Source organism: Halichoerus grypus, chromosome 1 (genome assembly GCF_964656455.1).
Source record: "Halichoerus grypus chromosome 1, mHalGry1.hap1.1, whole genome shotgun sequence".
NCBI lineage: Eukaryota > Metazoa > Chordata > Mammalia > Carnivora > Phocidae > Halichoerus > Halichoerus grypus.
The window spans coordinates 71,566,351-71,592,409 of record NC_135712.1 but is presented as its reverse complement, the minus strand read 5'-3'; the positions used below and the strand labels follow the sequence as shown (position 1 = coordinate 71,592,409).

Below are 26,059 nucleotides of genomic sequence, written 5' to 3'. Positions count from 1 at the left end.
GGGCGCACGGCCGCGACTAGCGCTGCGCGGAGCTGCGGAGGGCGCCTCGCCCGCTGGTCATAGCAGCCGCGAAGACGGTGGCGGCAGCGGCGGCTCGTCAGGCCCCAGTCCGGCCCCTCTTCCTCCCGCCTCCAGCCGAGCGCCGGTCACAGGGAAACCGCCCGGGAGTGACAGCCTCCGCCAGCCAGCCACGAACCCGGCGGCCAATGGGAGGGGCTTCCGGCAGCACCGCCTGCGGCCGCTCCGGCAACGCACCTGAGCGACGGTAGCTCGAGCCAATGAACAGCGCGACCGTGGGTGCCCCCTTGCCACAAGCGTCCCCGAGGACCAACCGGGATGCGCAGGAGTCGTTAGGCGGGACGCGCCCGGTTGCTGGGAGGCCAGCAGCTGAGGCTCCTTGGGAAGGAAGTCACGTGGCTGAGCGCCGCGCTTCCCTCGGAGCCCCCGCCTCTTCTCGGGCTTCTCAGCCCCGCCCTGCTGAGCTGCCAACGCGGAGGAGCCGCCGCCTGCAGGTCTGAGGACTCCTACAGCTTTGGCAGAAATCTGAAGAGGTTGGGAGTAGAAACTATCAAAGGAAGAGATAGGCTAAGCCACCAATTCCTTTCCGTTTAGAGAAACTGAGGTCGGGAGAGGAGTAAGGGTGGCTTTAATGATTCAATCCGTCTTTCACTTTACTGACTTCATCTCTTAATAACTTGGAAATCTCTCCCGCGTGTATCTTCCATTTAACTAAGAGACTACTTCCTGAGGGAGCTGGTATTTGGAGCGAGCCTGGAAAGATCAGGATTCCGACAGGTAGGCGAAGTAAGGCGTTTGGTGTGGAGGAAACGCTTTCAAACCCACAGAAGACGTTCCTCCTTACTGTTACTTTCCTCTCAATAGCTTTCACCAGTTCAAAGACCGTAGGGTTCTGAAAATCAGGCTCACCTCCTCATTTGCAACACCAGCCCACTGAAAGTTGTTCTAAGAGCCCTCCCTGCAAGATATGCATCACCTGATCCAACAAAGCATTTACCATACTTCTGATTTTAATATGCCATTGATTGTAAAAAAAAAAAAAAAAAAAAAATTAGGATACATTATATTGAAATGTAACCCAACCGAAAAGGCATAAGAGTATCCATAGAATGCAACAAAATGCATACTGTAACAGTGTAGTGGCTCTGAGTGAGAGCCTGAAGGCAAACTTTCTGGATTTTCCTATCTTTTCTTACTGCAAAATGAAGGTAACACCACCGATCTGATAGAGTTGCCTTGAAGCTGAAATAAGAACTCTAGAGACACAAGACAGTGCCACATAGTAACCATTCAGTAAATGCTGGCTATTATCATAATTGTACCACTTTATTCTTAAGTGCTATAATAAAAGTTTAAATGTAAGCCTTCTCACTTCCACTGCCTAAAGTCTTATATAACCATTTTGACCATCTGGCTAAGTGTAGCATGATGGTAGGATGTTTTACATAACCAGTGGTTGTATCTTGATCTCTTTAGCACCTTTTAGAAATTAACAGTATAATTTTGAGACATTTCAAAGAATATACAAACATTATGTTTCTTCTTTGGTTATAAACTTGGTTTCTTTTTATTTTTTTAAGTTTTTATTTTAATTCTAGTTAACATACAGGTGTTATATTGGTTTCATGTGTACAATATAGTGATTCAGCTCTTCCATACATCACCCAGTGCTCATCAGGACAAGTGCACTCCTTAATCCCCATCACCTATTTCACCCATCCCCCCCCATGATCAGTTTGTTCTCTATAATTATGAAGCTGTTTCTTGATCTCTCTCTCTCTCTCATTTTTTCCCTTTGCTTATTTGTTTTGTTTCTTAAATTCCACATATGAGTGAACTCATATGGTAACTTGGTTTCTTTTTTAAATTGAATTGCATATCCCTGGAATCTACACAGCTTCTTTTGATAACTGGAAACTATTGACAGTTAAGCCTTCAGTATCCCCAGACACTTCAGTTGGTCAAGCCAACCTCTTCTGGATTTATAACTTCTGTGTCAAATTTAGAAAGAGAGTTGGCCATTTCTGCATTTAATTGTATTCCTGATGCATGACAACTAATCTGTATATACAATAACTTATTGTTTCAATGCTTCAACACAATGTAACCTTTTGAAGAGGCCTAACTTGACACTTTGGGATTCAAATTAAAATTCAGCTGCATGGGTCCATCAATGTAAATGACTCAACGAAGCTAATTGTCAATAATGAACATTTTCTGCGGACAGCTAAATTTATGTACATCCAGTTAGTGATAACACTATCAATTTTTTTTTCTGCCCTGTTGTAAAGCAAGCATTTGGGGTTGTCAATTGTGGGGTATGTCCTAAATTAAGAAATATTACAAGTGGGTTAGGGTGGGAATAGTGAGTCTTAGAAGAAACATAATATTCTTGACTTAGAGTAATGAAAACCAAGGCCCCACGGTATAGAAATAACTTGCTGGGTGACTCAAGCTAAACACAGGCCCCATATCACCAGACTCTTAACTGCAAACTGCCTGCTCTCCCCTTTAGAATTTGGCCTTTATAAGTGTGGTTCTATCTGCCTAAGAAACATTGCCTTTTCATCCATTTCATTTTAAAGATGTAGCTCAAATGCCACTTCTTTCAGGAAGCCTTCTCAGTTTGCTGAAATACAGACCTCTCTTTTCAACACACAGTGAAAGTTAGTCGGTAAAGGATATAAATAATCAAACCTTAAATCTCACAAATGTCTTTTCCCCAGACTTCCCAGTCCCTTCCTCGAAAGCCTTTGGAACCCTGTATACCCATAGACCTTCCTTCCCAGAATGCTTCTGATTTCCTCTGAGGATACTTTTTTTTTTTTTTAAGATTTTATTCATTTATTTAGAGAGCATGTGCACGCATGTGGGAGGGGAGCAAAGGGAGAGGGAGAGAGAACCCCAACCAGAACTCCAAGCTGAGTGCTAAGTCCATCATGGGGCCTAATCTCACAACCATGAGATCATGACCTGAGCTGAAATCAAGAGTCAGATGCTCAAACAATTGAGCCACACAGACGCCCCTCTCTGAGGATACTTTTAACTGTACATCCTCTTGAGTAGAAATTGTTCACTACGCCTTCCCTGATCCTCCTTGGCCAAGGATACATAATCAGCAAGAATCTAACTCTTGACAACTTACAATTTACATTCCACCTTCATACAAGAATTTCTTTTGAGGAGATAATGTCATCTAGCTACACCACTGTCTTACTGTCCTCGTTGCTGTTCTCTACCAATTTCCCACTCACTCCCTACCTTAGCCTGGCTCACTGCATTGCAACTTATGTCAAGAGCCTGGAGTTATGATGAGGGTAACTGTGGGCAGCTACTGAAACTGGGAAGCCGAAGAACCCAGACACCTGTGGGAACTGGTTTCCCTCTCCTGGTAGCTGTATCCTCAATCTTTCTCACCTACTGCCCAACTCTCACCAGGTGTCCTCTCTGCTCTGTGTGGGTTCTGTTTCCCTGTGAGCCTGGCTTGCATATAATGCCTCATTGCTACTGGTTCCTTCAACAAGCTGGTGGTCAGATGGCTACGGGAGCCCAAGCAGATGACATAAGTGAAGGAAGCTGGCCAGGTGTAAGCAGCATGGGGGGGGTGGCCAAGGTGAAGGGGGGAAGCATGTGCCCCGTGTACTGCTCAGCTCCAGGATGTTTTTGCCATATCAGGCCTTCAGATTTTATAAGAGAAGCCAAACAGCCAGATTTTAATGTGAAACCTCCCCAATTTTCAAATGTTGGCAACACTTTCAAATTATTAGAAAACATTGCACAGTTCACAAAAATAAGTTTCAGGGCCACTCTGCAACTGCTATAGATTTTTTTGACAATTCTTGATGTATCCTTTCAACCTATGCTGGAGCTTATCACTTTAATCTGTTTCCTAATTCCCAGATCCCAGGAGAAAACAGATTAACCCAGCTCATCTTTTCATGACAGGTCACACAGGTCCCCAGCCAGCAAATAGGAGGGTCGGATTACCCAATTTAATCATTCCTACAGGAATGGGGGTCAGGATGGAGGCTATAGGACAAGTGCCTAGTAGACAAGGCAGTTTTCCTAAAAGAGAGTATTAATGGCCTGGTCCCATAAAACACAGCTAGTAAACCTTTATGTTTGGCCTCTGACTCATAGTCCTCCACCCCAACTCCTGCCACCAGCTAAGGTGATTTTAACATTCAGTCATTCTTTCTTCATTTAACAATATCCATTAAGCAGGTATGCTGCCCAGACACATGACAGGCTCTGAGGTTTACAAGTGAGATAAACAGTATTTCCCCTCTAGAGTTTGGAGGGCTGTTCATACTCTGACAGTCATTTCTCCTGGAGAAGGAAATAAGGGTTCTTATATCTTGCAGAAAAGTAAGATCCCAGGAAAGGTGAAGAAGTTTTTCCCAAGGACCTTTAGTCACAGGGAACTGTGTGACTAAAGCAGGGGTTAACAGTAACCAGATACAAAGGATTTTGCCACCGTAAGGAATTCATATATATTTTTTTAAAGATTTTATTTATTTATTTGACAGAGAAAGAGAGCGCACAAGCAGGGGGAGCAGCAGTGGGAGAGGGAGAAGCAGGCTCCCCAAGGAGCAGGGAGCCCAATGTGGGACTTGATCCCAGGACCCTGGAATCATGACCTGAGCCGAAGGCAGATGCTTAACCAACTGAGCCACCCAGGTATCCCAGGAATTCATATTTTAAGGCAATGGGAAGCCATTAGAAGAATTTAAGCCTGGAGTGAGGCGAGACAGTTTGAATTTTAAAGGAGAGTGTGTCAAGGGGGTGGGCTATCAGGACTGAGACAAAACACGTAGCAGTTGAGAGGTTTTCAACCAAGGCCATTGATGTTTAGGCAACAAAATCAAAAGGATCTGATTAAACTCTAGGGTGACTCCCTAGAGTCTTACTGGCTAAGTAACTAGCCTAAACTCCTAGGGTGACTCCAGGTTTCAAGTTAAAGAATGATTGGTGGGATGTGGTGCTATCCATAGAGAGAAGAAAGTTTATCTCTTTGTCTCAAAATATGTCACTTTAGGGCGCCTGGGTGGCTCAGTCTTAAGCGTCTGCCTTCAGCTCAGGTCATGATCCCAGGGTCCTGGGATCGAGTCCCACATCGGGCTCCCTGCTTGGCGGGAAGCCTGCTTCTCCCTCTCCCACTCCCCCTGCTTGTGTTGCTGCTCTCACTATGTCTCTCTGTCAAATAAATAAATAAAATCTTAAAAAAAAAAAATGTCACTTCAGACAGTCCTTACATATACCCACCTTAAACCTTGTCCTTAAACCTTGTACATTCCATACACAAGCTCAGCCTCAAATGTCTCCTGCTGTCTCGCATACATTCACTTGACACTCCCAACCCCACCCCAGGATTCTTTTTATCTCCTAGGCTGCTGGTATCCACCTGTCTTGCTTTCCTCTCCATGTCAACAACTCCCCCAAACCTCTTCCCAGGCCCTTCCATGACCGTGTCACATATCCAGCACTAGATCAATCCAAGCATTTCCTTCGGTTTCCCCCTCCTAGTTGCTGAGCAATGCTAGAGACAATTTATATCTTAAAGCAATGGGAGCCACTGGAAAAATGTTAAGCCAGGGAGTGTGATGTGATCTGATTTGCATTTTAAAGGGGGCTGGGTAGGCAAGAGGTGAAGGCTTTTAACGCTGAGACTACTTCACTGCATTTGATGATACAAGACCTGGACATGACATGCTTGGGATTTTCAACTGTCTTTGTATTATTATTTATCCGTGGCCAGATCCCTGGCCTACTGGCACAATGCTGTTCCTAAACTTGCCGTCCAAGCTGTGGCCCACCCCTCTCATAAACTGTAGATAATTTTGACTCTTCCCAAAGAAAATAGGAATCATTGGGTAGGAACACTCTTCCTAGCCCTGACCCACATACTCACCCACATTCCCATCTTCTTTACTTCTTAACCATCTATCTCAAAGGAAAGTACACCTCTTCCTTGTGCTCCAGACCTCATACCTTCCATTCTCCTCTGAGAATGGCTCTATCAATTACCTCTTTCTCTGCATGCTCAACCTTTCTCTCAAGTGACCTTTCTTTTCTCTTTGTAGAAAAGAGAAAGAAACAAAAGCATACACCCTCTGTATCCAAAAGGATCTGTGTGTATGTGTTTAAGAGACTAGTGAATAAGGCAAAAATAAAGAATTCATGATTAGGTAGAATGGCTTTACCCTAAGCCCAGATGATAGGCTTTCCATGGACCTTGAGAAGGATTGGGAACCAGGACCTGTAAAGCTTGGATGCTCCTTCCCTTCCATTCTTTCCATACATACTTTGCTCTTCTGCACATCTATAGCTCATTTCATCTGATTCTCTAGGCCCAGCTCTCAAGACTAACCAACTAATTGGAGTGAAAGGGTTTTCTCTCTTGGCCCAAATTATAAATTTCTTGAGGAAGTATTGGCCTAGCTTGCATGATGTACCCCATCAAGGGCCAGTCAACTATAGCAAGGGGGCAGTATGTACATACATGGCTATCCATGTATGGATAGGGGATCAGTTAGCAAAGAAGGGAGACGTGTGAATTGGACAAATACCCCTTTGGCTATGGCCAAATCTCCCTCCATTGCTTTCCATCTAAGACTCCTAAGAGCACAACCTCCTCTTTTTCTCCTCCTATTCATTCCACTATGCCACTGCATTCTCTTTTCCACTCCCTACCCACCCCCACCAACTGTTTTCAAATAAGGCCACTTTCCATTTGACACACCAAAGGACACTTTTCAGTACTTGTTTTTCCTGACATCACTTTAGCACTTGACACTGTTTGCAGCCCTTTTCACCTTGAAAACTCATGCTTCTAATTCTTCACTGGTTTATCATTGCCTAAAGCTATGGTTTTTAAACTTTCCTTAATCACGGAACCCTTTGTTTAAAAGAAAAAGTCTTTCAGCCATGCTCACCATTAAATGGATAATAGTGAAGCTGGTCTGGTTGAAATGGATGGGAGACGCAGAGCCCTGCCCGCCTTGCTCCACTCCCCACCCCAGATGACTCACGGGTAGACTCTGAGGGGTGTTACAGCTCCACTGAGAAATATATAATTTGGAAACCACAGATCTGTAACAAATTTCTTAGTTTTAAACGTAAGGTTCCTTTAGTATCCAGCACCTACCAACCTTCCCTATCTTCCTTGCTGCCAGTCTGTCTGCTCCAGATGGGTTCATCTATCCAAAAGGAATTCTTGTTGTCAACGGCTTTAGTCTGGTGCTTTCCCAGCCCCACCTTGGGCATGATGTTTCCTCTGCCCGAATGGGCCTTCTCCCTCTGTGTGCCTGCGGAGCTCCTATTCATTATTTCAAACTTGGCTTAACTAGAATCTCAGGTACTCCCCGCTCACAGTGACCTGACTTCTCCTTTGTGCTGTGGTCCTTTTGTCACCTGTTCCATGTAACTATTAGAATAGAGTTCAGTATTATAATTTGAGATTTTTATACCCATATTCTCTTCAGACCTGGAGCTTCTGAGTAGTGACATTATTTTCATCTTTGTAGCTCTAGAACCAAGCCCAAGTGGCTGGCACTTAGTGTCTGATAAAGGTTGAATAAATGGATGTATTTCTCTCCACAGTGATCTTTTCCTTATTCAAATCCCCATGATTACTTGTGCACATGCATGTATTTCTCCAACAGATTATGAGCTCAGAGAATGATACTTCTATGTTCGGGTGATGTGAGGATTATATAAGCTACACATAAGAGTGCCTAACAATGCCTGACTCATCAGTAGTTTTTCCTCCTGGCTATGTAACAGAATCCCCAATAGAGTTTTTCTGTGTTTGTTTTTAATATAGATTCATGGGCCTTACTTACTAAATCATATTTTCCAGAGAGGGTACTGGGCATCCATTGCACAAATGATTCTGATGCACAGCCTTCACTGAAACTCAATAAATGCTAATGTTCATTTTGTAACTCCAGAATCTGGCACAGAGACTAACAATGTAGTAGGAGCTCACTAAATATAGTAGAAGGAATTGAAATATATAATGTTTTCAACGTGTAGAATATAACATTTTACATCTAACAAGCCACGGGTTTGAGGCAAAAGGTAGATTTAGGTTAAAAGGGCCCAGATGACAACTTCTCAGTCTCTCGTTGCTGGGTCTGTGTTCAGTGAGCTCTCTCCTGCTCTTCCCAACTTCCGCCCCCTTCCCACCTTCTGCTTTTTTTAATTAGTAGGAAGACTCATCTTCTGTCCAACTACCATCCCCAGGGATCCCAAAACACTAATGTTTCTAAGCAGTTGCTTCCTAACATTTTGATTTGGCTGTGGTCTGCCTCTGAGGGCTCTCCTGGAAGTCTTCCTCTCTCATAACCACCAACCACACTGTGCCCACCTTCCAAACCTCAATGCCACCGCTTTGGTTCAGGCCTTCAGTATCTCTTGCTTACTAACACACAGAATTCCCTGCATTCAGACCAGCCTTCCTCAGGTCTAAGGCAGGATTATTGCTACTCATACTCATCCCTCAAAATCCACTTCATATGTCAGATTCTCCGGGAAGCCTTCCTTCTGGATTTGACTGTCTTATTTGTACTCCCAATACACTGGTGTCTACTTCCCACCATAACACTTACCATACTGTCCTTCCATAGATAGTGAGCTCACAGGCAGGAACTGACCCTGTTATTTATGTGTCCTAATATATGGCACGGTGCCCAGTTCTAAGTAGATGCACTACAAATATGTGAAGGAGTTTATCTCCAATCCTCTTCTCACACTTTATGCTCAAGTAATGACAAACTGTTTATAGTTCCCCAGGTGTACTGTGCTGTTTCGGGTTCCTGGGCCCCTTCATATGCTACTTCATGCTGCTTCCTTCATGCAAGAAATAACTTACCCCCCTCACCACTCCCAAATATATATGTTATGTATGTGTGCATATATGTATGCTATGTATAAATACATAGCATAAAGAATAATACAATACATGCCTTGTACCCACCACCCAGCTTATGAAATAGAACATTATCAACACTGTTGGACCCCTCTATGAGTTCCTCCCTGATTGCCTATCCTTACCTCCCTCTTGGAAATTATCTTGAATTTTGCATTTGTTATTCCCTTACTTTTTGTTCCACTTTAATTTGTATCCCTAAGCAACAGATTATTTACTTTTGTATAATTTTTTAACTTTACATATATTCTCCTGTACTTTTTTTAAGCTAAAAATCATGTTTATGAAGTTTACCCCTATTGATATCTATAATTCTAGATCATTCTAAATCATTCATTTTCACTGCTGTATGAATATACTTTGTTTATCCGTTCTCCTGTGAATTTAAGTTGTTTACAGTTGTTGTTTTCAGAAACAATGCCGCTGTGAGCATTCTTGTCCATAAGTTCGGGGCCCTAATCCAATACGACTGGTGTCCTTATAACAAGAGGAAGGGACACGAGGGGTGCATGCACACAGATATGTATCCGTTTACAAGACTATCTCCAGGGTATACCTAGGAGTGGAATTGCTGAGCCATGGAGTGTACAGACCCTCAACTTTATAAGATGGAGATACCTTATTGCCAAGTGTTAAACCACTTTGTCTTACCCCCACCCTGCATGAGCTCCCATTACTCCTTACCCTCTCTAATACTTGGTGCTGTCAAATGTTTTAATTCTTGCCAATCTGATGATATAAAAATCATCTCATTGAGTTTCTAATTTACATATATATGTTTCCCTGATTATTAATGAGGTTGAACATCTTTTTACAATGCTTATTGGTCAGTCATGTTGCCACATCTGTGAAATGTTTATTCATGTCTTTTGCCCAGTTTTTATTAGAGTTATTTTTTCTTTACTCGCAGAACATCTTTATATCTTTTGTCAATTATGTGTTGCAACTATCTTCTCTCAGTTGTGGATGCTCTATATTTTATATGGTGACTTTTATTTTTTTTACTGTTTTTTTTATTTATTTATTCATGAGAGTCAGAGAGAGAGAGAGAGAGAGAGAGAGAGGCAGAGGCAGAGGGAGAAGCAGGCTCCCCGCCTAGCAGGGAGCCCGATGTGGGACTCGATCCCAGTACCCCCAGATCATGACCTGAGCCAAAGGCAGACGCTTAACCATCTGAGCCACCCAGGTGCCCCTATATGGTGACTTTTAATAAAAAGAAGTAATTATTTTTAATGTATCCAAATCTATCTTTTTGTTTATTATTTGTGCTTCTTGTATTTGAAGGAATTATTCTATACCCTGAGATTATGAAGATATTCTTTTATATGATCTTCAAAAATTTTGTTCCTCTCATGTAAATCTCTAATCACATGTGGACTCAATATTTGTGAATAGTGCAAGATAGCTACCTTAAAATATATATATATAGAGAGAGAGATAGCTCATTGTCTCATGCACTGAAAACTCCATCCTAATAGATTACTCTTTGTTTGTTTATACATCTATGTCCCCTTACTAGCCCATGGATCCTTTATCTTATTCTGTGTGTATTCACTGTCTAGCATAGTTCCTTGCATTAACATTCAATACATATTGTTGAGTTTGCAAACATACTCTTAAACCCATAACATTATAGACTATCTGAGCTAAAAGGAACCTAAAAACATTGTCCTGTCCAGCCCCTTTATTTTACAGGTGAGGAAACGGAGGCCCAGTGAGTGAGTGAGCTGTGCACTTATGAGATCACGTGGGAATTCAGTGCCTAGCCAGGGCTCAGCACACTTTTCCTGTTTCTCCTAAAAGCCCAGGCACCTAATCCAGTCCACTTACCATGGTCATCCAGCACCTGAACTAAGTCAGGGGCCAGTTGGCAAGGACAAAAAGGGCACTGGTATCTACCACCATGGCAAAGGATTAATGTAATTAATCCTGACAAATCAGAAAGGAAAGACCAAGAATGGTCATATTAAAAAGTGGAAGAAATACAAATGGGCAAAAAATTATTGAATTCAGGGGCGCCTGGGTGGCTCAGTCGTTAAGCGTCTGCCTTCAGCTCAGGTCATGATCCCAGGGTCCTGGGATCGAGCCCCACATCAGGCTCCCTGCTCCGCGGGAAGCTTGCTTCTCCCTCTCCACTCCCCCAGCTCGTGTTCCCTCTCTCGCTGTGTCTCTCTCTGTCAAAAAATAAATAAAAATCTTTAAAAAAAAAAAAAAAAAAAAATTATTGAATTCAGAAATCAAACACATGCAAGTTAGAAAGATATACTTTTGCTCCCCTCTTAGATGGTAAAGATAGAAAAGAATGCCTGAGGAAATGGTCCACTAGGAATATAAACTTCCTGAGAGCAGAGACTGTCTGTTTTGCTCACCACTGTATTCCTATCATGTGGCACAGGGCCTGGCAGATAGTTGGAGCTCAATTACTATTTAATATTAAATAAATGACTGGCACTTAGGTGCATTTACGAGATTGGGGCTTTCCTTATTGCAGGAGGAGGCAGGCAGATCCCAGTCCCACAGCCTTCCCTCTGCCACACACAACACAGGAGGAAATGCCTATTCTTCAAAAGAAGCATGGCTGGTGATGCTACAAGTTCTGAGAGCTCAGGCTCCTGAGAAGATAAACTGCTTTCAAAAAGGAAACAGGAGGGGCGCCTGGGTGGCTCAGTCGTTAAGAGTCTGCCTTTGGCTCAGGTCATGATCCCAGGGTCCTGGGATTGAGCCCCGCGTCGGGCTCCCTGCTCAGCGGGAAGCCTGCTTCTCCCTCTCCCACTCCCCCTGCTTGTGTTCCCTCTCTCGCTGTGTCTTTCTCTGTCAAATAAATAAATAAAATCTAAAAAAAAAAAAAAAAAGGAAACAGGAAACATGTATAAAGCGAAAAATTAAGTAAATATCAGTGAGACTGTGCAGACAGAGGTTCCCGCAAGCTGTTAGTAGGAGCATAGACCTTTTCTGGACATTCTGGAAATATGTATCAAAATGCTAAATAGGTGTATCTTTTCAATTTATCTGAAAAAGACAGGACACATATACATATGCATGTTTGCTGCAGTGTTGTTCCTAGAGGAAAAAAGGATATATCCTAAGTTTTTTACTAATACATTGGTTGAATAAATCACAATATATCCGTATAGTAGAATACCATGTAAGTTATTCTTAGGGGGGAAAAAAGGAAATAAATTAAGTGCTAGCAATGATTATAGGTTTTGCTTCATTTTTTTATGCAGTATCTTCTTTTGTTGTAGATAGTTATATATATATTTTTAAATATTTTACTTTTTTAAAGATTTATTAACTTGTTTTTTTTAGGGGGTGAGGAGGAAGGGCAGAGGGAGAGGGAGAGAGAAACCCCAAGCAAACTCCATACCGAGCACAGAGTTGTGGCGGGGCTTGATCTCAAGCCCTGAGATCAGGACCTGAGCCAAACCCAAGAGTCGGTCGCTCAACCAAGTGGGCCACTCAGGGGCCCCTTAAAGATTTTATTTTTAAGTAATCTCTACATGCAATGTTGGGCTCAAACTCACAACCCCGAGATCAAGATGCTCTTCTGACTGAGCTAGCCAGGCACCCCTTATATTACTATTATAATCAGAAAAAAATTTTCAGACCCATTATTCCAGGAACAGTGGATCCTGAAGAATTTCAAGTTGTATCTACTTACTTTCTTTTAATTATTTATGTCCTGCATAGTTCTTGAATTAAAAAATATTAAATAAGGCAGTTAAAATGAAAGTTTAAAAAAATTAACACCTTATAGGGAAAAGAGTAAAAAGCTATGCCAAAAACCTAGGTTTTTTTTTTTTTTTTTTGACAAGGCTAAAAATGAAATATACTGTTAATGTGGTTCTAGTTAGCTAAAGAAAGAATTCAAACCAGCATGTTAAGAAAGACATTTTACAGAGTTCCAAGAGGAATTTATACAAGCTTAATTTATATTCCTATTACCTGTTAGCTAACTAACTTGCACTTCCACTGAAACCTCTCTCAAATGCTGCATCTGCAGCTTTGAAAGTGCTTCTACGTGAGGATGTGGTATTATCACAGGATATTCTGGTACTTCCTTTGGGTGGGCATCAAAACACGTACCCTATGTTTTTTGCTTTTATTATTTTTAAGAAAATTTGGCATTCCCAAACATGGAAACGAAGGTTAAATTAAAATATTCAGGGACTTTAGTTTTGTTGCTATTGTTATGATTTAAATACTTAAAACATTTGCACATGGTACAAAGGGGTAGGCAGTGAAGAGTAGGTCTCTCCCCTGCTGCTGTTGAAGTTGGGGGCACTCAAGTCTTGGACTTCACTGTTTCTCTCCTTAAATGCCAAACCACCCACAACCTTCAGCATGAACCCTTAACTGCTTTTCTTCTGAATATCTTTCTTTTCCTTTTAACTGCCTCTAGATTCTAGGTGGAGATGCTAAGGGAAGTATTAGGCAATAGAAAAAAAATTGTCTTCTTTCACGTGATAAAATTGGTATTGATAGGTAAACCAAGCTACTGACTTCTGTGGTTGAAATTTAAAACATTTCTTCAATTTTTATCAACAGTACAAATAGAACTAAATATGTCCATTAATTTGAAAAGCTAAGAAGCTACCTACACCAAATACCTGCATCTCGCTTTTTTTTTTTCTTTTTAAGATTTTATTTATTTGAGAGAGAGAATACGAGCAGGGGGAGAAGGAGGGGCAGAGTGAGAAGCAGACTCCCGGGAGCCCAAATGCTGGGCGGGGAACCCAATGCAGGGCTAGATCCCAGGACCCTGGGATCATGACCTGAGCCGAAGGCAGTAGCTTAACCAACTGACCCAGGCATCTGCATCTCTCCTAATGACAAAGTGGCTTCTTCTTGTTAAAAAAAAAAAAAAAAAAGTGGGAGACTGGGAAGGGAGAGGATAAATTTTCCTTATTTGTTAGTTCCTTTGAATATACTGTCCCACAGCATGGTACAGATCTACATTACAATTATGACTTCAAAAAAGTCTTTTAAAAAGAGGTTTAGTTTCACCAGAAGGAAGTATTCATTTTTATATTTTATTTTTATTGGAAAATAGTTGAGGTATTCATTTCTAAAATGTTGTAATGTTGGCATTACTAATAGCCTTTTGCACCAAAACAAATGCTTGCCAAAGTGCTATAAATCCCAAACTACACATTCAAAACACCAGATTTGTGTGCTCTGAGAAGACAAGGGGAAAGACGAAGTTTCAATTTAGTAAAGAAGAGCCAGACCAAGGAATAAACTGTTAAAGAAGTGGCAGAGTCCAGGAGTACAAGGGGTTAAACACTCCCCACCCCCAGCTGTGGGGCCTCAATACCTCAAAGTGTAATGCTGTTCAATGTACTGTGATTTCTACATGATTGGTCACAGCATAATTAAGTTCAAAGAGCAGAAATTGTCCAACTCCCCTGGTCCCAGCCACCACTACCCAACCTGACTCCCAGCTTTCTTACCTCCCAGACAATCAGCAGATTCTTTAGAGCAGAACTAATAGGTGGGCTGCTGCCGGTGCCATGCTGTCACTGACAGAAGGTACAGAGCCCACCGGCATTGGGTAATTAGCTAGGTCAACCCTCCCCTCCACCCGTGGAGCAGCTGACCTGCCAGGCAACTTCTGGCAAAGTTCCACAGAGGTGACCGTCAGCGTGTGGGGACCGCCAGTCTTCCGAGGGCCATACCAACCTTCCCCGTTCTCAGCTGATTCCATAATTGGCAGCTGACAGGGGCCAAGGGTGGGCAGGGGCACTGTCACCGAGCTGTCGGCAGCTTGTGGAAGTGACTCTGGAAGGCAGCAGAGGTGGGTGGCACTATGGAGATAGGCAATTCACACCTCCCCGGGCTTCCTCCCACTCCCTAACTTGGAAACACAAGGTACTTTGGGATCTGGATTCAGCCTCCTGCAGCTGTTCTGCTATGGCTTATGCTTTGCCAACTGCTTCCTTGGGACTGTCCTCAAGGAGTGTTGGGTTTTACCTTCTTCTATCTCACTCTAGGTCACAGCGAGACATTTGGCCACACACCCAAACAGAGAGGATTTCCAGCATCGAGAGTCGTAAGTTTACAAAGCCGTAAGAACCGTGAAGATTCCGGAAAGAACCCCCCCAGGATGTCACAGCTCGCTTACAGCAGTGTTTCTCACATGGTCAGAAATACATTTTACCTGGTGACCAGTGAGTGTGAGTGTAACATAAACATACACAAGGTTAATATATACATCTGTGTAATTGAAACGGGAATGTCATGATACAATGTTACCCTTTCCAAATGCTATGTTGTTTTCCTTTCTATTGTTGTTTTGTTAAAGCTGTTTCTGACCCACGAAATTGGTCTATGACCCACTAAAGAGTCACAACCTGTAATTTGAAAAGTACCATACACATAAGCAAAAACTCCTTGTGCTATCTCATACTGAACCATCTAACTCACTTTTAATTATGTAGTAAAATTTTCTGAAAATAAGTGTAATCACCACTCTTGGTTCAAAAGGTCTCATGTTTCACGTAAAACCCTTTTCAGAAAACAATTATTTTCCCCGCTCCTCACTCTCCGTTTCTGCATACATAGCTAGAGCGAAGCTGTTACACTGTAAGTTCTATCACGTCAGTCCTTTGCATGAAACCCTTCAGTGGCCCCTGGTTGCCAGTGATAATAATAGCTAACACTCAAACACGCTTACCATATGCCAGGCCCTCTTCTAAACATTTTACACGTTTCACTCATTTGTTCCTCACAGTAGCTCTAGAAGGCCGGGTTATTATCAGACCCGTCTTACGATGATGATGAGTAACCAGCACAAAGACCCGCAGCTAGTCAGAGGCAAGCTAGGATTTGAACCCGAGCCACAGTCCAGTTCGAGTCAGCACTCTTGGCCACTGGGCCTCGCTCCCCTTGGCAGAGAACAGTGCTTAAAATACCTTCCAAGCCTCATCATGCTACCCTGTGTGCTCCTGCCTCCTGACCAGTGCTGTGACCTCCCGCATGCACTTCCCTACGCCTAACATGAGTCACCTCCTGCATTGGAGCTTCCCTTCAGGTCTTCCTCACTCCTTTACACGGCCTTAGATGTCCCCTCTGTGTTCCCACAGTACTCCATTCCCTGCGCCCCTGCTCTCCGCCTCATTCTGATACTGACTCCATGCAAGGAGATAGAGTAGCAAAAGTGACCAAGTCCTTGCCCTCATGAGCTCATAGTTCCCAAAAGGGGGTGAGGGGAGAAGGTAATACATGACTATCTAGAATGTCAGCTGGTGACAGTGTTAATGAGAAAAATAAAGCAGAGTAGAGGGGATAGGGCGTGCGCAGGGCAAGGGGCATGTGCCTATTTTATATTGGGAGGGTAGGGGAAGAGCTCACTGAGGAGGTGACCTCTCAGCAGAGATCAAAGGAAGAAAGAGACAGCCATGTGGCTTTCGGGGGGAGGAATAGTCCATTAAAAGAGAACCACCAGTGCAAGCGCATCGAGTGGAGAGAGTGCATGGAGGGTTCAAGAAGAGTAAGGAGGCCAGTGTGGCTGGGACAGAGTGAGATTGGAAGAAAGTGAGTCAGAGAGGTAGGGTGCCAGATGGCTCGGGGCCTTGCAGGTCACTTTGTCTTTTACCCTGTGTGATCCACTAGAAGGCTCTGAGCAGAAGAGTAATATGTGAGCTTTCTATTCCTGCTATAAAAATCACACAAATTTAGTGGCTTAAAACAACACAAATTGATTGTCTTACCGTTCTGGAGGTCAGGAGGTAGACACAGGTCTCTCATGGATAAAATCAAGGTGTTGGCAGGGCAGAGCTGTGTGTCTTCTGGGGGCTCCGGGGGACAATCTGTTCCTCGCGTTTCCTAGCTTCCAGAGACTCTCTTCATCTTCAGAGCCAGCAATGTACATTTCTGTGACCACTTTTTCTGTGGTCACATCTGCCTCTGACCACAGCCACATCTAAGGATTCATGTGATTTAGGTTGGGCCCACCTGAATAATCCAGAATAGTCTCCACATCTCAAGGTCCTCAGTCACATCTGCAAAGTCCTTTGGTAGCATATTTATAGGTTCCAGGGACTAGGACATGAACATCTTTTGGAGAGGGAGGCATTATTCTGCCTACAACAAGTGACATGATCTGTCTTCAGTTTTAAGACGATCACTCTGGGGTGGACGCAGGGAGACCAGGTAGGAAGCCATTAGGGTCATACAGGTGAGATCGATGGAGGCCTGGGCCAGAGTGCTAACAGTAAGAGTGGAGAGATGAGGTCAAATTCTGCATGTCTTGTGGACGTGGAGGTGACATGATTTGCTGATGTATTGGATGTGGGCTGTGAGAGGAGAAGTCAAGGATATTTCCAAGGTTGATACTCTCTCCCCTGCTTACAGTACTTAACAGAGACACAACCTCTGGTGTTATTTGTTAAACTATCTCCCTTATTTAGTTATTTAACTATCTCCCCTTTAGACTGAGAGTTCAAATCTGGCTTGTTCACTGTTGTATTTTCACATCACTGAGTGTGTAGAGCATAGCAATACAGTTCGTAATTACTGCTTATTGAACTATTACCATGTGTCAGGTGCTTTATCTTATTTAATCATTGGAACAGCCTCTATTACTACCATTATTTACTAAATGAGGGAACTGAGGCCCAGGAAGATTAAATGACTTATAGAAGTAAATAGAAGAGCCAGGATTTAAATCCACATTGAGTTAATATATGAATTCAAATTAATCAAAATAGCCTGACCACATGTGGAATGGGAGATGGAGGAAAAAAACACAGGTTTATAAATATTTTGGTTACAGCCATAGACCAATCATGTCAAGAAACAACAAAAGTTAGCGCAAATGACTTACAAATTCTTAAGTATAGTCAATTTAGCTGTGGTTTGGTTACTGCGATGAGTGACACAGGTGATAATTTCAGAAATGTTTTGTAACTACTCTGAAGGCGAAGAGGAGAAAAACAGATGACATCAGGCAGACCATGGTGGTACAATGAAAACTGCCCAGATCTAAGAGTAGTCTCACTTCAGTTCCAACCACTTATTAGCCAGTCTATTTTGAGGTATTTACATCATCTTTCTGAGACCATCTCGACTATAAAAAGGATATATTTTCTACCTTATTTACTTCAGAGCCTCTTGGGAGAAACTAAGTTTATTCATTTAATAAACATAGAGCATTATGTGTGCCTGGCATTGCTATGGACACCAGCAACAGGTCATGAACAAAACAGACAAAATCCTCACCCTCGTGCAGTTTGCATTCTAGCGGAAAGGGAGACTGATAAAAATCAGAATAGACAATAGTAGGTAAATGCTATAAAGTGATAAATGCTACAAAGTAAAACAAAACAGGGCAGGGCTTAGTGAGTGATCCAGGGAGGAAGTAACATTGGACAGAGACTTGAATAAAGAGAGCTCAAGCTAGACAATAATCTGAGGAAAAGGCAGTCCAGGCCGAGGGAAGGAACAGAATTTGTGAAGTTCCTGAAGTCAGAATGATCTTGGGGTTCATATCTGAGGCACAGCAAGGAGCAAGCAGGGACAACGGTGGATGATGCTGAAGAGGTAGGCAGAGGCCCGCTCATGCAGCCTTGCAGGCGAGGGCAGAAAGCATGCATTTTGTCGTGCTCATGAGAGGAAGAAAAGGGACTCAAAAAACGTGGGAAGAGCAACACAAACGGTAGACAAAGGAGGTGGCACTCCTGTTGCGAGCATGGGCTCTGATATGCCTGAGTTGGAATCTTGGAAGCACCGCTGTGTGTAGCCTTGGATAAGTTAATTTCTCAGCACTTCAATTTCCCCACTTGTAAAATAGGAGTAATAATAGTGCCTACCATGTTAGAGTTGTGTTGAAGGTTAAATGAGATATTACATATATAACCCTTAGAATAATTTCTAGAACACAAGTGCTCAGTAAATGTCAGCCGTTATTACTATTAACTACCAAGCTGTGCAACAGCCTGAGTTCACTAATGCAGAGTTCTCTAATTAAGAATCTGCAATTTGGGGACGCCTGGGTGGCTCAGTCGGTTAAGCGTCTGCCTTCAGCTCAGGTCATGATCCCAGGGTCCTGGGATCGAGTCCCGCATCGGGCTCCCTGCTCTGCGGGGAGCCTGCTTCTCCCTCTGCCTTCGCCTCTCTCTCTCTCATGAATAAATAAATAAAATCTTAAAAAAAAAAAAAAAAGAATCTGCAATTTTTTTTTAAAGATTTTACTTGAGAGAGAGAGAGAGAGAGCGAGCGAGAGAGAGCACCAGCAAGGGAAGCAGCAGGCAGAAGCAGAAGACGTGGGGCTCAATCCAGGGGCTCCGGAATCATGACCCAAGCCGAAGGCAGACGCTGAGCCAACTGAGCCACCCAGGCGCCCCTACAATTTATTTTTTAAACAAAAAACTTACATATAAAGAAAAAAACCTTTTAAACAGAAAAATTGTATATATTTTTAATATATAAATTGTTATAGAATTCAGGCCATAAATGAAATTAGCCTCCTCCAAAGTACTGGATAATAGATTTTTTAAAGATTTTATTTATTTATTTGAAAGAGAGAGAGTGAGAGAGAGAGAGAGAGAGTGCACGAACAGTGGGGAGGGGCAGAGGCAGAGGGAGAGGGAGAAGCAGACTCCCCTCTGAGCAGGGAGCCCAACATGGGCTCTATCCCAGGACCCTGAGATCATGACCTGAGCTGAAGGTAGACACTTAACTGACTGGCACCCCAGTACTGGATAATATTAAAGTGCTTAAATATAAAGGGTGTAAATAAACACACTGAAGGGCTTTACTGCCCAATGTTCTCTCCTTTAGGGGACCAGTCCTCCCTCTTCCCATGATTTTTTTGGTCCATGTAATAATGGTGAGGAGGGAAATAGGGTCCAGGTCTGCCCAGAGGCGTCCATCTATACTCTGCCCTCACTGTCCCCACCCACTCTCTGCAATGTACACCCATAGTGATTGTTCTAAGAATGAACAGCACAAGACCCAGACTGGGACAAATCAGAGTCCTCCTTGAGGTTTTTGCCAAACTGTAGGAGAAAGATGCCCTCTCTCTGACATCTCAAGCCTCTACAGATGGTGTGGACCAGGTACCAGCAGCCAACTCTATCTACCACTAGGTGGAGAGAAGGAAGCCAACACGGAAGAGCCAAAAGGTGGAACCAGAGCCCTGCTGGGAAGTCAGCCATGTCTAAAGTCAGATCACCTCTGCACTTGACAGTTATGGGAGCCATAAATTCCTATTCTGCTTAAGAATTTAGTTTGTCACTTGTACCAGAAGATTCTAGATATACATACCTTCTATGAAAGACACTCTGATTTTCCAAAATCTGTAATAGCTTGTGTCTATACAACATACTTTATATAATGCTTTAAGAACCTGTTAAATTTAAAAATTCAATACGGATGTTACAGGATGGATAAGGATGAAAGTTAGAAATCAACGTCAGCTTAGCTAATAAAGCAAGGCTCCGACTTTGTCAAGATTGTTGATAACCCATGTTTTCAGATCTACAGAGGACCTCATGCTAGTAGAGGTACCTTAGGAATGACCCGTGTCATATCAAGCTTTCGTTGTACTTGTCACTTTTCAGAGAAAGTGATTTCAATCTCAGTAAAAACTAATACGTGTACCACGGCAATGCAATTTTTGCATCTTTGTGTAATAATAAAAAGGCAACATCTGTTTTCAGTAGTGTAATGTGATTCCATATCCACAAATTCACCCTATTTTATATTTTTATAACTTTCCCCTTACTCTCACAATATTTAGAAAAACCTTATTTTTGATGTTTGAATGTAAGAAGGAAATGAGAGTAATGTGTAATTGAAGCAAACCAGATGAAGAACAAAGCTGTTCTGAAACCCAGCTGCCAACCAGCTACGCAGTCACCCACCTTACTTAATTTGTTCTCTTGGAATTGAATAGCAGCCAAAAACAAATGCTCTTCAAAACTGGGTTAAGGTGCATGTAAATAACAAAATGCTGTGAAACAATCTTCTGATATCAGTAGATAGCTTGAAAGGAGAGAGGCAGGTGAAAAATCCCTTGGAAATTTATAAAAACTTGGCAGAGATGTTTATCATTTGGGTCATGCAGGAAACAACCCTGATAAATAAGCACACTGAAAAAAGTTTTGGTGTAAAGCATAACATATTTTACCACCATTTGAAAAGTAAACATGTTTTTGTTTTTATTTTTAGCTTTTCTAAGTCCAAGCACCCAGTGCCTTGAAGAAGCTATTTCTGGTGGTGGTAGTGTTCTGACACCTTTTCTCTAAGTCAAATTGACACAGCTGCTGAAATTAACATTTTTATCTCCATGGACCCACATGTTACTGAAAAATATAAAATTTCATTGTGTTTTCTGCTAACCAGCATTTAGAAGCAGCTGTTAAGCCAAACCAACTCCAGTCCCCCGAGAGAGGGACTATGTTATTATTAATTCCTATCTCCTTTGAATATGTAAAGCCTTGAACAGGGTGGATAAACTCAGCTCAAACTAACTACACTGAATCGATGTGTCTGTGGCAGCCCAAATCCCGTCTGTTGGAATCTGCATATAGATAATACATTGGTAATCCAGCAAGTTTGTTTGGTGCCTAGAACTAAAGAGGGAGGAAGAGCAACACAACTGTCATGTTTTCTTACATCCAATAAAGAAACAGGTCCAAGGCACTGGAATCTTTTCCATTTATATCCAGCTATAAATTGACACTAGGGCTCTCTTTTGGGTTCCTGGGCCCAACTTCCAACGTGTGGAGGTGGGAGGCTTCCCCACACATCCAATCAATGCACCAGATATCAGCTCAGTGTCCTCCAATTCAACTAAATTCTGACACTATCTACTCAGACAGAACATCAGATTCCGTAGGTTAAGGGTTCAGGCCTAGAGGACTGCTCCCCACCCCACTATTCCAGACACCAGTCCCAAGCCTCACGCTGTTAACCTGTGCTTCTGACCAAAAGCTACAGACTGTGGAGTCTCCAGCCTCCTATTAGGTTGGGCTAATTTGTTACAGCAGCTCACAGAAGTCAGGGAAACACATTTACCAGTTTGTTAAAAGATAGGATAAAGGATATGAATCAACAGCCAGATGAAGAGCTACATGGGGCAAGGCATGGGGAAAAGACATGGAGCTTCCATACCCTCTCCAGGTGTGCCCCGTGTTCACCAACCTGGAAGCTCTCCAAACCCAGTCCTCTCGGGTTTTTATGGAGGCTTCATTGCATAGGCATGATAGACTACTAGCCATTGGCCAATTCAACTTCCAGCTCTGCCCTCCCGAGGTGGGTGGGGGGCAGGACTGAAAGTCCCAACCCTCTAATTACATGGTTAGTGCTCCTGGCAACCAGTCTCAACCTTGGGGGGTGGGACCCCAAAGTCACCTTCACTAATAACAAGACATCCCTTTCACCTTTTTGTCTCTGAAGCATTTTCAGGCACAGTGGATGAAGACCAAGTATGTCTGAGAAATATATTTTGGTCATCTGAATGACCACATATATATTTATTATAAATCATTATATCACAGGCTCCATCATTAGAGATTGGAATCACATACTAATGCTTCACCAGTCAATATACCTCAAGATTCAAGAATTATTAAACATTTGTCATGCACTTTCCTATGTGTTAGAACATATCAGATGTGATTAGTCCAAGAAAAGAGAAGACAGGTACATAAATAATTATAACAGAACAGAACATGATTAGGGAAAAATAAGCATAATGTAATAGGGATTCAAAGGGGAAAAAAATCATAAAGAAAAAAGGTTAATGAAAGAGGTGAAACAACCTAAAAGACAGAAATGATCAGAATGATAGAGGGTTGACAGAGAAAAGAAAAAGAAGAAAAGAAAGCAAAAGCTATGTTAGAGAAAAAAGAGCTGTGAGCCTCACCCAAACCCAGGGGATATACAGCGAGTAGAGAGAACTATGCCTGGGAAGGTAGACCAGGGTCAGAGCATAAAGGACCTGAGGACACTGAGTTTCAATTTTATCCTGCGGGCCATAGGGAGCCCGGGGTCTCCAAACTGGGAATATTTTAACGTATGATTACTTCCGCTTTAAAAGGAAATTAACATCCAGGAACCGAATGTAGATTAGCAAGAGTGACAGAAGAGGTGCTGAAGGCAGGAAACTAGCTGGAAGGTGGGTAATAAAGGATCAGGTGAGAACAGTTACGGAGAAGCTAGAAAAGGACAGATTAAAGCAATACTTTGAAGGTAATATTCACAGTTTAGTAATTTAGAAGATGTAAGAATGAGGACAAGAAGGGCATCAAAGATGACTGTGCACAGATAGCATGGGTGACAGGAACACACTACTCCGCAATTATGGCATTGTTTGGTAGGGAAATTTTAGTTTAGTTTTGTACACATTGAGTTGAAACAAAAGGATGCAAACTTAAAACTGTTTTTTTTTTTTTCCAGATATCCTTTTGAAAAATTTTGCTTTGACTGCTGAATTCCAAAATTAGCTCTGAGCTGTCTAGCCCTGTGCTCAAGTGCTTTGTTTGGGGCATTAGAATATCCCCTTTCTCTAAGACCTGCCACTTCTACTGTCCAAAATTTCATTAAAAAAAATAGGAGGTGGTAATTTTAAATGTTTTTCTCAATAGCCTTTCCCCTCCCTACCATCAGTAGATATTTTAATTTTTATTTTAACAAAATTTTGGATGCAATAAATTTTGTTAATAAGATGGGTGAACAAAGAACCATAAAGTTTGGGGTTCTAACTTTATACCAAAGCCTCTGACTCTAAAACATATTTTTTAGCTGTTTGCCATCTGTTTAGAAACTAATTAATGGTTTAAAAATAGATGATCTTGGGCGCCTGGGTGGCTCAGTTGGTTAAGCGACTGCCTTCGGCTCAGGTCATGATCCTGGAGTCCCTGGATCGAGTCCCGCATCGGGCTCCCTGCTCGGCAGGGCGTCTGCTTCTCCCTCTGACCCTCCTCCCTCTCATGCTCTCTGTCTCTCATTCTCTCTCTCTCAAATAAATAAATAAAATCTTTAAAAAAAAAAAAAAATAGATGATCTTTTGAAGGCAAATGACATGAAAATAATAGAAAATATATTTTTAAAATATTTTATTTATTTGAGAGAGAAAGAGAGCACGAGAGGCGGTACGGTCAGAGGGAGAAGCAGACTCCCTGCTGAGCAAGAAACCCAATGCGGGAGGCGATCCCGGGACTCCGAGATCATGACCTGAGCCGAAGGCAGTCGTTTAACCAACTGAGCCACCCAGGCGCCCAATAATAGAAAATATTAATATAGCTCTCATAAACCTGCACTATGGAAAACAATGGTGTGCTTCAGGCATTGCTTTAAAAGAACAGGCTGAGAAGATGCCACAATGAGATGCTTAATAAAGAATATGTGTACATTATAATATGCACAGATAAGGAGGTACTTCAAAGAACTCTAAGTCACAGTTACTAATTAGGTATTTCCATAGGTCTCTGTTCACACTGTTATTGCTGGTGATTAATTTTTAATCTTTAGTAATGTGTACATTCATACGTATTTACAAAAGGTGATCCTTCTCTTCCTATCTTCTAAGTCTATACTAATTTGTAAAATAGAATTATAAACATACAAATCTCTGTTCTACCTTTTCTACTGTTCTATCTCCATCTTCCCTTTCACAACTAAATTCTTGGAACAAGCTACCCACACATTAGTCTCTGTGTCCACACCTTCCACTCACTCCTCAGCCCCCTGTAACAGCCCCCTTCCACCTTCACAAGCCCAATGAAGTCAGTTCTCACCAAGATCACCAGGATCTAGGTGACGCTTAATCTAATGAAGACTTTGTCATGTTAACCTTCTTGCTTTGGGGACTGAATAAGTTAATTCTATACTTAGTACTGAGTGTCTGAAATGTTTAAGATATGTTCCAATGTATCTTTTATTGGTCTATCCACACCTTCTATAGGTAAATCCAGTAAGTGGCTCTTTTCATTATTTATGTAGTTATTTATTTTTTTAAAAGATTTATTTATTTAACAGAAAGAGAGAGCGAGAGCAGGAACACAAGTAGGGGGAGTGGGAGAGGGAGAAGCAGGCTTCCCGCAGAGCAGAGAGCCCGATGCGGGGCTCGATCCTAGGACCCTGGGATCATGACCCGAGCTGAAAGCAGACACTCAACCAACTGAGCCACCCAGGCACCCCTTTGCTGGTCTTTTTCAAAAGTAAAATATGTGAGGGTAAGTTACCACTTCTGGGTGTGGGCTTTGTGACTGTTTTCCTTGATGCCAAGAGGCATTTCATTTCTGGCTTAGTGTCTTTGTTTCTGGTTGTAATTCCCAAGATTTCACACAAGGGTGAATCACTGTAACGTAATATTCCTTGAACTGTGCCCAGCCCTACCTGTCTCAGTAAGGTCTTTAACACTTTTGAAAAAATACCAGTTGCTGAGTCCTGTAGTCCAACTAGAACATGAGTCCAAAAAGTTCTATGAATTTTGAGAACCAGATTTTGAATACTTTGAGCACTTAACTTTCTCCTTTGCCCAAATTCTGGAAAATTATATGTTGATGAGATTCTTCTGAAGACTTAAAATGGAAGAGCATACTTTACCGTATTCTTTTGTTTTTCTGGCTTAGTTCTATAAATACAAGTGAGTGTAAATGTGATGGCTTTTTGTTTATTTTAAATAATGAAAATCTAAAAAATACATTAAAAAAAAAAAAAGACCAGCTTGTTAGACTTGGGAAAAATCCCTTCAATTGGCTTTGAGGGCAAGACTTCCAGACAACACAATGATCAATGCTCATAAAACAAACTGGAGTCAATAAGTAAACATTATGTCTGGGGTCACTAGTTTGTGAACATTGTGCAAGAGAGTGGCACAAGATTTGAGAGGTAGGTGGGGACCAGTACATGCAAAGAAAGCGGTAGAGAAATCACTGAAGGGATATAAGTATGGCAGCAATGCTTGCTGTTATAGGAAATGGATTGGAAAGGGATAGAATGAAAGTGGGGAAATCAGGAAGTTGTGACAGGAGTATAGGCAAATTATGATGGAGCTTGACTAGGATACTGCAGTAGGGATTGGAGAAGGCAAGAGATATGATACATTATGGAGTAGTCAAAAATGTTTACTAAAGGGACTGGTTTTATGTATATGAG

At 42.2% G+C, this 26,059-nt stretch overlaps 1 long non-coding RNA gene across 1 annotated transcript; it reads left to right on the top strand.

Moving 5' to 3' along the window:
- Nucleotides 1-383: 383 nt before the first annotated feature.
- On the top strand, nt 384-20,612 carry LOC118528402 (uncharacterized). The gene is made up of 2 exons (XR_013445935.1): nt 384-795; nt 14,944-20,612. It is a non-coding gene; the product is annotated as an uncharacterized LOC118528402 (long non-coding RNA).
- The last annotated feature ends 5,447 nt before the right edge of the window (nt 20,613-26,059 follow it).